The 14,505-nt window shown below is 46.0% G+C and overlaps 1 protein-coding gene and 1 long non-coding RNA gene across 3 annotated transcripts in view; both read right to left on the bottom strand.

Moving 5' to 3' along the window:
• The window catches only part of LOC135385165 (protein O-mannosyl-transferase Tmtc3-like), a 246,876-nt gene that overhangs the window by 166,227 nt on the left and 66,144 nt on the right, over positions 1-14,505 (bottom strand). The gene's annotated exons all lie outside the window — the stretch shown is intronic.
• Positions 951-2,433, bottom strand: LOC135383050 (uncharacterized). The gene is made up of 2 exons (XR_010419633.1): positions 1,911-2,433; positions 951-1,506 (listed from the first exon to the last, which is right to left on the bottom strand). It is a non-coding gene; the product is annotated as an uncharacterized LOC135383050 (long non-coding RNA).

Here is a 14,505-nt window from a genome sequence, read left to right as displayed (position 1 = left end):
TGAGCATTCTTCCAAATGTTTTGCAATTTCAGAGTTTGAGAGTCCCCTCTGTGGAAAGTCAGCTTTTCCGTTTGAATGATGCTAGTTACCCCCATCACATGTTACTTGGTGCTTTAGATGTTTTGTTAAACACCTTGCTTCCTGGTTCACCTGAAACTAAGCCCTCTGTCCCCAAACGGGTGGTTTTACCCTTCTTTCACAAAGTGTCTCACAACTTGTTAACCATTGCGAAGAAGTTTCAAATCAACATCGTTTTCAAGAACTTCCGTCTTGACCGCCTTCCGCCAAACCTGAAGTTTTTTGCAAGAATCACTGGAATAAATTTGTCCCCTGTTCTTCAAACGTTGTTTACCAGATCCCCTTAGCTTGTGGTTTCTGTTATATTGGCCAGACAAAACGTTGCTTAAATGATCGTTTGAGAGAGCATTCTTTAAAAGTAAAAAATAAAGCTTCAAACTCTGAAATTGCAAAACATTTGGAAGAATGCTCAGATTGCTTCCCTCTATGGGATGAAACAATTGTAAAGGCATCCGAAGTGGACCCTCACAGAAGACTTTTGAAAGTTTTGAGAGAGACCCTTTTCATAACTTCTTGTGGAAACTGTGTCAGCAAACCTTCCGCAATCCTCGGTCCGGCCTTGAACAAACTGCTCGTTCCCCCGAAATGACCTCCTATTTTGTTCTCAAATAGTGTTCCCTTCCCTTCTGTTTGTATATATTTCTTGTTTTGTGAAGTAAAATTTTCAGCTGTGTTTGAGACTTCGTGTTGTGTCTGTCCCTTCGTGTCCCCTAGTCTTGGGGTTTTTACATTATGCAGAATATATGAGTTCAAGTTTGTTCAATATTTTATATCATTCATTATATTATTCAACATTTTATGTCAAGTTTATTCAAGTTCAAGATTTATTTCTTGCACTAATGCGTTTCAGGATACAATGAACGTGCAGGGAGGTCGCAAAAGACTACATTTATTGTTTTGTGACCTTGCTACAATGGCAATATATATTTTAGGAATAACAATGGTCAGGTACGCTCTCTCAATTTTAGGTTGGAATGAGCAATGAATAGCAACTTCCCTCCTGATATTTTCTTATATATGCTAAATTTTAAATTTAATGTGATCGAATATGTGATAATATAATAATAATATATAGGAATATAACATGTGATAAATGAATGTGATCAACAGTAGATGTAAACAACATGAGTAGCCAGAGAAGTGCATTCACAATAAATAATTTTCTTCTTATAGCGTATATGTGCATGCTTATTAACTGAAACAATTATCACAGTTCCCTGACAAGTTTTAATTTCTGAGAGTGTACTGTAGAGGCTGCTTAGATCTACAACAGTTCATACAAGGTATTATATACTGTGAATGCCTTTAAAAATCCCATGTGACACATATGCCTTTACTATCTGGGGGTGCTGCGGTAGTCAAAGTTTGTGGGCATTACGCAGGTTCTGCATCCATTTCTTGAGTATGTCGAGGCAGCTGTGAAGTAACCTGCATTGATGATGATTATTCCAATTTTTATGGTGCATCGACAACAAAGGAAATAATACATCAGAACATTGGTTCAGGTGCAACCAGTTAAAAATTAATATATGGTGCTTAATAAATGCATTGGACAAATGTTAAAACATCAGTTTAAAACATGGTTTACAATCCCTGTATCTTCTAAAAATTAAAAAGATTAAGAACTATTCTAAAAAGAATATGGGGAACTCTTCTAAAAAGAATTATAATCTCTAATTATTATATTGCTGGGTGAACGAGCCTAAAGGTGTGTTTCTGATGTGAACATGTAAGAAAATATGCAAAACTGAGAGAGGCTAACCACAGTGCGTGCACTGAGGTTATTCCTTCCCGTAAAGTAGAAACCAGTGGATGAGGAACGTGATACTTACCTGTACACCCAGCCGTATCACACTGCACAGATTATTCACTGGGTAGCCCTCATGACGAAACCTGTATGAGAGACCACTTTTGCCTTAAAAACTGCTCCAAATAGCACGACAGGCTACAAATTATTACTATCGTAACAAGCTGACGATACAGCTCAGACACAAAGGCGTTATTCAAGTCGCGCCACACCACCGTTACGTAGGATTCTTTGTCACAAATCAAACCAAGGCACAAAACAATACCAATACATGAAAAAAGGTGACAATCGTGGTCTCATTATGACGTAATACCGAACTTGTGCGCGAAGGTAATTCAAAGAAATGAATGTGGCACTTGCTTCCGCAGAGAACACCGTGTACCATGCTAGCAATGCATGCAAAAAAGCGCTAGAGTGCTTGCACATATATTGATGACAACACTACCTGTGTAGTGTAACGTGTTCTTTCAAGCATATTATGCACTCAAACTGTACTTGCCGCCGGGTAAAATGCAAATGTGCTCGATTGAATGTCGGAAGAGCGATCAAGCAACCTGCATCCAGTGCTCGTTTACGGCAAAAAAACACTTCATAATGGTCAACTAAATATACAGAATGGACGCCTATTTATTCCTCGATGAAGAGTGACTCACCTGTATAAATTTAGGCCCTGTAACCTTGCCAGTACGGTTGGTACGACCGTAATTGCAAGAAGTTGCCATGATCGCTGCGGCGGCTGTTGTGGGTACAGTAAGATGGCGGCCGGTTTCTTCACGCTCGCGCTCCCTATCCGCGATCCAGCCTTTTACAATCGAGATCAGTGTGTTACACTGTGTTGCGCAATATCCCACAGTTGCCAGGGGCGATCGTTTATCTGCCGATATCAGCCGAACACGACAAAATCCACGTCAGAGGGCCACGTGCTTTGGAGCGATGGAGTTGATTGGAGAAGAAAAGAACGCTCTCCGGCCCAGATAAGTCCAAGGTCGTGTCGTCCCTCCACTAGAGAAGCTCTGCTAAGCAACCGTTCTGTGGCTGAAACACAAACAGACGAACACTCAAGCTGCCTGAGAACATGAACAATTGAAATATGGTAGTCGTCGCAGACACGTGAAGAAAGTGACTTCGTCTCCCATGTAGTTGAATGAGGTCCATTGGTAAGTTGTCGGATAGCAGATGCCAGCATAGAATAATTGGTTAGCACACTCGATCGACATTCAAAAGACGCGATTCCCGCCGCTGTCTGGCTTTTTGGACGTCATATTTCAATTGCGGGAGTTCTGGTTTCGCCTCGTATGCGTAGCAAAATTGGGGAATTTATATCGCAAGGTACGTTCGGTTCTCAGAACGTCTAATACAGCTTATCCCTCCAGAGGGCACTAGCTTCGAAAAGGCCAAATCGCCGCCATGATGTACCCCCGTAGTTTGGTTCCAGCCGCCGCGTTCCAGAGGACTGTTAACGTTGGAAACGTGGAAATAATTGGGAATGTGGTACAAGTAGTATTCATACAATACACTAACTCACCAAATGTATCTGTGAACGCGAAGTGGGCGAAGGCATGCACAGTCAACCTACGGACTTGCATTATGGCGGCAAATCTTCTAGCAACAGTGGCGCCCCCCTGCAGATAAATCCTATAGACCGTTTTGTCCATAAATCTTTGGGCGTCGCCATATTGAGGTCACGTGACCTTCCGCCATTGCCGGCCTTCAGCAAGCTCGCTGCCGGATCTCCAGCTCGTGATCGCAGGCACACTCGCAAGCTTCGTTCTCGCTTCATTACATTTGGAATATTTGCAAATCCTCGTCTTCTTTCATCATCACGTACGTACGGCACACACTGCTGTTAGTGCTGACACGGAATGGGTGGATGACACACGACGATGGCTCAAGATACCGGGATCACGTAAGTGAACTAAACATACTTTTACTCGAACCAGCTCTTACAACAACCAGAAAAAACGTTGCTGCAAGTTCAAAATCAGAGGCCCATGGGATGTTTATCAGTGCAATGCCATATAGTTTCCCACTATGTACAGTGCTTCTTCTGCGTATGTTGTTTAACAAATACATTTCGCACTGAAACTATACCATGGGAATACGTAACAATACAACTACTACAAAACTGCACTTGTTTATTTCGGATTTTTTTCAGTGGTGTACAAGTACACGATGAAGAACACAGACATTGATGGCCGACCAGCAGAACACTACAGGGCAACTACACAGGGAAAACTACAGGGCTGAGGCAACCGACCTCCTCGACTCTGGCCACATTGGAGTTGTGCTCCGCAAATGTGTGGAAACATCTGTTGTCTGCCAGTGTTAGGTGAACACAGACTGTCTCAAGTTCATACAAAGTCACTGTTGCCTTTCATGACAGAAAAGTGCAACATGTATCTTGCCCGTGTGCGGCAGGACAAAAAATGTGTGTGGAACTCATCGACCGCAAAAAATGTGTCCCAGATGATGGCCGCAGAGATTTACGACCACAAGGGCAGGCGAAAATGACATTTTAAGGATGATCTCGCAAACAGTACTTACGAATCGGTTGCATAAATCTCCTTTCAGGCCAGAAAATTTTGAGGGCACAATGGTTTTTCAAGTGTTGTACCCAGCTGAGGTATACTCACATCCCGAGAGAACACGAAAACGTAAGATATTTTGTTGATAAATGAAAGGAAAATAAATTTTGTTAAAAGAAACGTTTGCTGCGGTCATTGCATTGCGGTCTCTGACATATATTCCTCAAATACTCTTTTTGTAAGTCCAGTAAAGTATGAGAATTATCCTCCTGGTAGGCTTCCATAAAAACTACAGGCTGTCTGCACAAAGCGATCACAGACAAGGGTTGGAGTTATTTTGCTGTAACTGTGGACAGCAAATACTTCCTTCTCTCACACACCTTTCTCTTCCGTCTCCTTCATCACGGAACAATTTGTGTATTCTGATGCTGCTAGCATGCCTTCCTCTGCTGCAGCCGTGGGATGGTCTCTGAAATTTTATTTTGTTTTTGACGTTATGTTGTTTTCACATGAAAGGTAGAATAGTGAATGAATAATGCATGCAGAAAGAATAATGCATTTTATAAAAATAACGAGTGAGCTAGAAATATGGCTGGTTTTGTGAGACCAAAATCAATAAGAGTGGCAATGTACAGATAATGTTAACGAAATAAATGACTAGGTAGATTACATACTGGGGTTGACAAACGATGTGTCAGGTACGGATTTGCTTTCGTGGGCCGGTTATCAGGAAAATGAAGCGAGCATACCTAAGAAGATACAGGAAGGTGTTACCAGCTAGAACAAGCCACAAACGGCGAATAGCTTACCCGAGCCAACTTTACAGGATTTCAATCATTTCTCTGATGGTTTCGGATCCACCGTTGGCACAGATCTTTCTTTTATTCATCGAAAACTGCACAAGGCACGGGCAGTCTATGTGCAGCAGTCTATGTACTTTCACGCTTTGATTACGCCTCGTAGTTGCTGTAGCCTACGACTGAGTATGTCTTCCCAGCTCTAACTTCCCCTCTCGACATTTCATGTACGCGTGCGAGTCATAGAACTACGAAACGCACCACGAAAAACCTGCGTTGCAGCAAAAGGTCAGTTCGATTAGACTTACATTCCCTGAACCAGTTCCGGGCGGTGCAGGGCCAGTTCTGAACTAGCGCAGCACTAGGCCAGTTCCAGTTCAACGGTGCAACACTATTGCCGCCGCGAAACGAATATTGAAGTGCAGCGCTAGTGCAGCCCTTCTGCTCTCCGCGAGTCTTAACACCGCTACGGATTGTAAGAAAGCGTGTGACATTTCGATCACATGAGCATTGTTGCTTTTTGATTTCGAACACAATGAACTGTTCATCAATTGTGCAAAAGCCATGGAACTTGTGGATTCTGACAGCGAGGACGAAGAATTCGACGACCTGATAACCGTGATAGGGTTGAATCTTCTGCGAAGTGACAGGAACTGTGTACCAATGTACACCGAAACTATAGTGAATCGTTATTTCGACTTCGAATTCAAACGTCTCTTCCGGCTCTCTCGGGATACGTTCGAGAATTTGGTTCGAGAATATTATTTGTCTTGTGTCGTGTGCTGCCATTGCCGCCATTGCTCTGCACTACCGTTGAACTGACCCCTGCGGGAGTGCAGAGTTTTCTTACACTAGGGCTACACTTGGCGTGCACTGGTTTGAAACGAACGAGACGGTGCAGGGGGCGCTCGGCTGCACTGGCGAAACGAACGGGCGTGTACAGCACCGCCGGAACTGGTTCAGGCAGTGCAGGCCTAATCGAACGTACCTAACAAGCGGAGACGCAAATTGAAGGCGTTCAATGTCGGCGCGCCAACCGCGCCACCTGGAGAGAGCTCATCGAAACGGTTTCTGAAAAAAAAATTGATTTGAATAACGACTGGCTTCGATTCCGCCATCTCGAATTGGGTCCTTCATTATATCTAGTATGTCGCTGGGTGTCTCGTTATTTAGTCCCTTCAACCTCATAATAAGTCAGTGAATGAATTTTAGCAAATTCGTCGTCCAGTGGTCGCATACATTGTCCTACGGGATGTCCGCGTGGTCATATACCTGCCAAAACGAAAATTGCAAAGCTCTAATATACTTTCATCAGAAACATGTGTCCAATAAAAGAACACCCTGTATCAGTAGACGAGTGCGATTTTATGAACCTTATGACCGTACCCAAGTTATGACAGCGTTCAAATGTGGAATACAGCATTTGGAATACAACGTATATACTAGAATTTCACGGAAGTGCAAGCGTGTAATAGACAATGTTCTTTCTATGCAGCTTATGCTTTACGGGTGTTTATCCAAAGTCTACATGCGGAAATAACATTCATTTGTCACGTATAAAACAATACTTTTCCCCAATCACATTATATGAGGGAAAGTGTCGCTGGCGGGAATGGAATCTCTGACCGCCGATCTGATATGCTACCGTTTTTTTCTCCTCTTATTGCTTTCACGTCAGTTCCATAAGGAAGCTAAACGTTGTGACCCAGCTGCACAGCTCCAGAGATCCTTCCACACATATTTCGCTCAAAAGAAAGAACGCCGAACTCTTCCTGCACTTTAAGACGCTTGCTCCAAGATACCCGTGCATCAAACTGTCGTGCTCTAAAACGTCCTGGGTCTCTCTGTACCCACTTCTAAGAGCTCTCTTCTTTGATGTATCTGCCCATTTGGATAGTCAGGTGATTCAAACATTGATTACGTTCAACTCCAGCTCGCTATTCGGCATCTTTCTTCGGGTCCTTTCTGTTTCGTCCCACAGTACTGCAAGAGCAGTAAAATCGAACATACAGCTTTCGAAAAAGATTGCTTTTACTGGAAATATATATTTCAATGCCCAGTCCTTATGAATCATTCTAATGGAAAACAACATTACAAATTAATTGAGCTGTACTGGATCACAATACTACTATATGGATGACGCCATATCAAAAAACTTTAGCGCCTTGTCTGAATTATGTTTTTCATGCAGCATTTAAATCTTCATAATACCTCTCGTTCAATATACAACTATTTTATACGGATCAGTGAAGCAACTATCTCGTCCGGCAAAGAGAAGGAATTCTTCGATCTCTGCGGCCTTCGGGCATCCAGATCAATTTTGCCTGGAATTACGGGAATGCGAGAAACGTCCAGAGTCAGCTAACTGATCCGTCGGACATCCCAAAATAATAGAGGATCGCGATATGGTCTGTGGGACGCATTCTTGATGTCGGCTAATTTTAATTGGAATTTTTTTCCCGTGTTAGCGCCGCGAAGCAACTGCGGCTATGAGCGACGTACAGGCGTGGACAGATGGGGAGAGGACAGCAGGAAGGAGTGGGGGCGGGGTGGGTTAGTATGCGTCCTGGGCCGACTTGAGGGGGAACTGCGCCGACATTTGCCTGGAAAGTCTGCCGGAAAACTGAGGGAAAACCCCAGACAGCACAGCCGGTGCGGCGATTTTAATTTGAATTGAGTTGCAGTGAGGCACGTATAAACTAGCACGTGCAGGACCTAGGTGCACAAGCATAAGTGAGACCAACCTTCTGTATGCGTGCGACATCAGAAGGATACCACGTGATATCAAAGAAGACATGAGCTGTGCACTGTTCATCTGCTCGCAATTAAACGCGCAACAACGGGCTCTCGAAAAGTCACAGAAGCGGAGTCGCGAGGTTGCCCACCTCTGTGAGGCCAACAACGGTGAGCTCTTTCAGAAGACACAGTCACCGCCACCGCTGCATTTGAAATTGGTAACGGAAAAGGTATTTCCGCTACAAATACAAGCAACAGCAGCATCTTTCTCCGCTACCGCTACTTTTCATAGTATGGGATAATGTGGAACATAGAGAGAGAGAGAGAAAGAGAGAGCGGAATAAAGCTGGAGCAAGATTTTTCATATTATTCGTTTCAGTTGCACGTTAATCAGGCAGACTGATGTGACAAGTCTTCTTCAATTTCATCAACTCTCATAAGCTAAGCGCCATCGAATGTTTAGGAACCTAATTTGTGTTATCCTCTGTTCTTTTTAGCTCACATTTGCGAAAAAAAAAAAAGACAGCAGATGATGAATAGGTAAATTCGTCGCATGATGTGCGGCTCACTACCCCAAAGCACAATGGACGGAATGAGATGTGACAAACACATACTTGCAGTTGCGAAACACAGACACGTATGGACAACGTACTTCGTAATGTGGGCTCCGAAGCTAATGCGAAGAGGGTTAAAAATCGGCTTTTTTGCGTGACCGATAAAACCCCCGGAGCAGGGCGACACATAAAAGGACGAGACAGACACAGCACTGAAGTAACAAACCAAACCCTCTATTTTCCGACTTCATCCACCTATATCTGCTCTTCGCATCTCCCCTCGTATACACGAAGAGAAGCATCCCATTAACGAGAGGTGGAGAGAAGGAAGGGAGAGGGGGAAGAACAGATATATGTGGGTGAAGTGGAAAAATAAAGTATGGGTTTGTTACTTCAGTGCTGTGTCTGTCTCGTCCTTTTATATGTTGCCCTGCACACCATTTCTACACCGCATCTGAACTGGACATATAGTGTTGAAAATGGTGCTAGAATTCGTGAAAGAAGAAATTACACAGGTTTCAGGACTCCACACAGCTAGTAATCGCATTATAGAAAATACCCTGAACTGAAACCACAATATTTGACAGGGAGGGGTGTCAGTAATTTAGTTGGTATCTTTGACTAGTTGCAGGCGTACGTGTTAATTGCAAAGACGCATTCCAGGCACCGTTACAGACGTTTTCCGCCCCACTACACTTAACGAACGTGCCCCAACAAATTGTGTTTCTGGATATGATCCATCCGGAACGCCAATATAGGCAAGCGGCACTTACGCTGTTACCGTGGTGTTGCCGAGCCAACGAGGGGTGCCTGTGATGGATTGCGCTGCGGATTAGTTTGGACGTTGGAGCCGCGGCTTTAACGCGCCATGTCCAGACACACCGCAAGCACGTGTCGTTGCTTGTGATAGAACCAAGAACGTCGGACTGGGTGGATCGGCATGCTGCCGCGGGAGGTATTTGAGAGGGAGTATTTGCCAGAAAACACTCCATCCTAAAATGTGTTTTCAACAGAATGCTCCTCTTTTAAGGGTGTTTCGGCTTGTAAACACCCATTATGAGCGTGTTTCATGATGAATACACCTAATTAAAGGGTGTTACAGAAAACGCCCACATTTCATTGTGTAAAAAGAGGAGTGCGTGATGGGACAGGCATGCGCTTAAAAAAGGTGTAAAATGCGTTACTGTGTTCAGTTGCAAATCTACAGTGAGCGTGTCGATAGAACTTTCCATACTGTTTCTTAAATGCTGTTTATTTAATACAAAAATATATCGGGACCGCAACCAGATATTCCAATAGTCATTGCGCTAGAAACCTGACGCAAATATTGCTTGATGGTGTTTGTGTCGCGGGTTCTAGCAGGTTCTGCTGCATTTCTGGCAAGATAGAATTACCTTCGCTTACACAGGTTGTCGAATGCGACCTACTTATTTTCGCACATTAAATACGTTACATTGTATGTATATGAGCGACACATAATGAATAAATAATAATGAGTCGGGAGCCAGTGTTTATGACCGTGCTTATTAATGCTCGTTGCTGACTAGCTTTGTGACGATAAATGCGGTTGATTTACTTAGGGAAAAGTTACATTACATTTTTCTTTCTGAGTGCTTCAACATGGAGGTGATCTCACACGAGCCGACTCTTCCTTAGGAACTCACATTCCCGAGAAACTTATGTAAACCCGTATCATATGTAGTTTTTGTTTTTCGTATTGTCAAACGTTTTGTAAGAGAATCCTTCCTGTGGCTGGAAGAATGGAAGCAGTAGCTAGACAACAACAGTGACCAAGCCGGACCTAACCTAATGCCAGGGGGACTTAAACTTTGGTGCAGTATGCCAGCAGCACTCAGAAGGCTGTCTATTCTTCCTGGAGGCGTGGGCTGCTGCGAAAGCATGAGCAAACATAATGTCATTCATTTGGTCTCTTAACTACCTGGTAGCTATACCTATTGATAACTCGATGAGCAGTCCCCGATTGTAGTTGCGCCATTTCACAACAGGGAAACCTAGTCAATCGGTCAACAGTAAGTGGATGGAAAAGTTTGCGCTACTAATGTTGCGGCGGGTGAGGCAATTTCAGTTTGGCATTTGCGGATATCTGGAATAAAATATTGTTATTCAGAAAAAACATGTCGTTTTCGAAAGATTTCGATTCGATCGAATAGATCGATTAGAAAGAGAAAGAAAGAAGATCGAAAAGAAAAATACGCGAACGAAATATGCATGAAACTCGACCCCAGGACGCTAAGGCAACGTATATACGCGGTTTCTTAAGCTATTACACTGTATTGCCTCATAAAGTGCTCATTTCTTCTTTGGCGTTCAGCCTATGTAGTTAAGTCCTTCCCTTCAATAGTTAAGTCGTTCGGCCTTCACGAATCCTGCGCGGATGTCGCTGTCCCGTGACTCCAGTTCCTTCTAAGCATGGATCATCCAGTAAGCATGTATGTGTTTAAGCAGGCTGCCAGGGAAATCAGCCTTTGTAAAAGTTGCACCATCACTATAAAGTACCAATCGTACCTTTTCGATGCGGTGACAAGAATGGCGGGAGACAGGGCAATTCTGCAGTGACCCATATACCAGCCGAGTAAGGACCCCCTAATCGCAGCCGTCTCACGCAGAAGGGCTCAAAAAGAAGAGAAATGCAAAGGGTTAATGTCCCAGTTGTGATACCTTTTGTCAACTCCTTCCTGCAAGTTCAAGGTGGAGGGCCCCTAAGACACCTGATGAAGAGTTGACGCATCGCGGTACCGCGAATTTAAGGTTACGGGAATAATTGCCTGATGCTGACTCCTCACAAATTGGCGAGTTATGGAGCCCGCAAATTTATCCACTGATACAGTATGCAGTAGGTTGTGCTGTAAGTAGTGGTGTACTTTATGCTGCACACTTGCTATGGGGGGAGGGACGGAGCGAAACAACGTATTTGCCATGATTTCTTGAGGCTCTCGTAGTGGGCACAACAGAAGGTGCTACAACTTTTGCAAGTTGTCTATTCGCTACATCGGACACCTCCCTTTCTCAGAAGTAGGACACCTCTTCCTATGACAAGTTCGACAAAAACATCACTTGATTTCCGCAGTCTTCCTTTCCACAGTCGACGCTCTTATGAATTTCCCACTATTCTCTCTACATTCGGTAATCCTCATCGCCCACTAGACTCCAAGTTAGTCCCCTCGATCATATGTCATTACCATTGTAGCGGACGACGATGAAGACCACCGGTTGAATTCTCGCGCCAAACCTTCTGCCAGCGAGCCGTTGTTCTTTTCTGTTTAGTTTGGGGCGAGACAGTCCAGAGTACGTCTACTGTTGATTCCTCCAGCTGTCTCTGTCTCTTCCCCAACACTGGTGACCCGGACGATGCCCAGTCATGGCCAGTTCTCTGCAGAGTGCTGCCGCAGGAGCTGGCAATGACACCGCCACGGTTGCCTCCCTTCTGGCCGCAGAACCCCACTGTCTGGTTACTGCAAGTTGAGTGTTAGTTTTTCTGCTCAGCTGACGAAGTTCCGCCACGTCGTGTGCGTGTTTCCGCCAGACGTCGCCGCCCAGTTGGCTAACGTCCTTGCCGCTCCGCAAGCTGTTGCTTCGTACGACGTTTTGAAGGCGGCCATCCTCGACCGAACAACTGCGTCCGAGCGCAAAAGGATCCATCAACTCCTAACCGCAGACCAAGTCGGCTTCTGCGCGATATGCAATCCTTACTCGGTGAGCGCGCGCCGACGTTCGACCAGGCTCTCTTAAAGGAGCTTTTCCTCCAGCGCCTTCAAGCAACGTCCAGATGATACTGGCCACTGCCTCCGACTTGCAGCCTCCCCAGTTGGCGGCGCACGCTAACAAGATAATGGAGGTGTCCACACTGCACATCGCCGCCGTTTCCAACGCAGCACCCAGCACCGCCGAAGCTCCCTCGCGTACTACCCCAGCTTCGACGTCACACCCGGGTGCTGCACCGCCACAGTTCGCCAGCGCACTCGATCCAGTTGCGCAGCGTGAGGACTTCACCCGCCTATCCGCCCTGATGGCCTCGGCGATTCACTCTGCCCCCATTCGGTAGCGCCGCCGGAGCTCTGACCGACGTTGATTCCGGTCTGGCAGCCGTCGGCGCTCTCCACGACTTCCTTCCCCCGTCCAAGAAGCTGGCCCTTGCTACAACCATCGCCGTTTCGGCTCCAACACCCGAAGATGTAGGGAAACTTTTCCGGGGATCGCTAACGGCTGCGGCCGTCTCCGACGCCTCCAGCAGCCGTCTGTACTTCGTCACTGACCACACGTCAGGGGCAAGGTTTCTCATCGATACCGGCGCCGATGTCAGTGTGCTGCCCGCAAACGCTCTTGACAGGCGAAGCAAGCCCATTTTCCATCTCACTGCCGTGAACGACACCGGCATCCCGGTCGACCGCCAGGTGTCCCTTACGGTGAACCTTGGGCTGTGCCGAAATATTTCCCATGGTTCTTCCTCGAAGCGGCCGTCGACAGAGCGAACTTGGGGGCGGACTTCCTTCAACACTTCGGCTTGACGGTCGACGTATAGCGCGCAATCGCCTCGTAGACTCGTCCACGAGCCTGTCTGTCCGAGCTTTCTCCGGTAGTGACGTTCCGTCTCCGACGCTCACGGCACTTTCTGCCTTACTGTCACCGTACGCTGCCATCCTACGTGAATTTCCCACCCTTACACAAGCACCTGATTTGTCGAAGCCCGTCAGTCACGGCGTGGTTCATTACATAGAGACCTCCGGCGCCCCCATTTTCGCGCGGCCTCGTCGCCTGGCCCCGGAGAAGTTGAAGAGTGCGCGCGCGGAGTTCGACCATATGATCGCTATCGGTGTGGCCCAGCCATCCTCAAGTGACTGGTCATCGCCGATGCACATGATCCCAAAGAAGACTGGTGACTGGCACCCATGCGGCGATTACCGTGCCCTTAATCTTATCACCGTTCCGGACCGCTACCCACTGCCTCGCCTTCAGGATTTCACGGTTAACTTGCACGCCACTACCCTCCACAGCAAGTTTGACCTGATGAAGGCCTACCATCAGATACCGGTCGCAGCAGAGGACGTGAAGAAAGCCACCATCACCACCCCTTTTGGTCTGTTTGAGTTCCCGCGCATGCTTTTCGGATTGCGCAATGCGGCTCAAACATTCCTGCGGTTCATTGACTGCGTGGTTCGTGGACTATCCTTCGTTTTTGGGCGATGTAGCAGACGACGAGGAAGACCACCGGTTGAATTTTCGCGCCAAGCCTTAGGCCAGCGAGCTGTTTAGTTTGGGACGAGACAGCCCAGAGTAAACCTAGCTACTGTTGGTTCCTCCGGCTGTCTCTGTCTCTTCCCCAACACCATATATGGGTTCCCGCCCTAAAGTTCACGTGCTACTACTACATGCTAGCACTGCAATGCCACATAGAAACACAACGAAGACACAACGCTAGGATATAACAAGCATGCTCCAATGCAATATAAATTATAACAATATTTCTAATGGCAGTAAAAGTATCGGCAACTCTTTTAGGAGTAATGCGTTAATGTAGAAGTCTTGTCTTGATGACGGCATTTCGCTGCCTTTTACTTATAGAGCGGGTACCGGCAACACGTTCATGACTGTGGTAACGGTTACAAGACTGCACAGAACGCAAAGTGTCACGATATGGTGTAGGTAAATTTTAATACCTTACAGAAAGCCAAAGACCGGTTCAAAAGTAGATTACCTGGCGTCGGCTTGTGCCAGATATCGCGAAACCCGTGCTGCTACGTGAGAGTTAAAACTCAAGACGCTGTTGATCCAAGAGGTGTCAATGGGACAAGCACTTTCACTGCCGCTTACAGCGGGAACAGATTGTGGACAGGCCTCCCTAAACAGAAAACTACTGGTCAGATTCCGAGCGAAAAGAAAAGCGTGACCACAGAAAAGCCAGTTCTAATAATAATTGGGGTTTACGTCGCGAGACAACTTAGCAAAAAAAAAGATGCCAGTTCTTCCATCTGCATCCTTGCGTGTGGTTT

This window comes from Ornithodoros turicata, chromosome 2 (assembly GCF_037126465.1).
Source record: "Ornithodoros turicata isolate Travis chromosome 2, ASM3712646v1, whole genome shotgun sequence".
NCBI lineage: Eukaryota > Metazoa > Arthropoda > Arachnida > Ixodida > Argasidae > Ornithodoros > Ornithodoros turicata.
The sequence above is the reverse complement of the archived record's forward strand: the minus strand, read 5'-3'. Positions and strand labels throughout refer to the sequence as shown.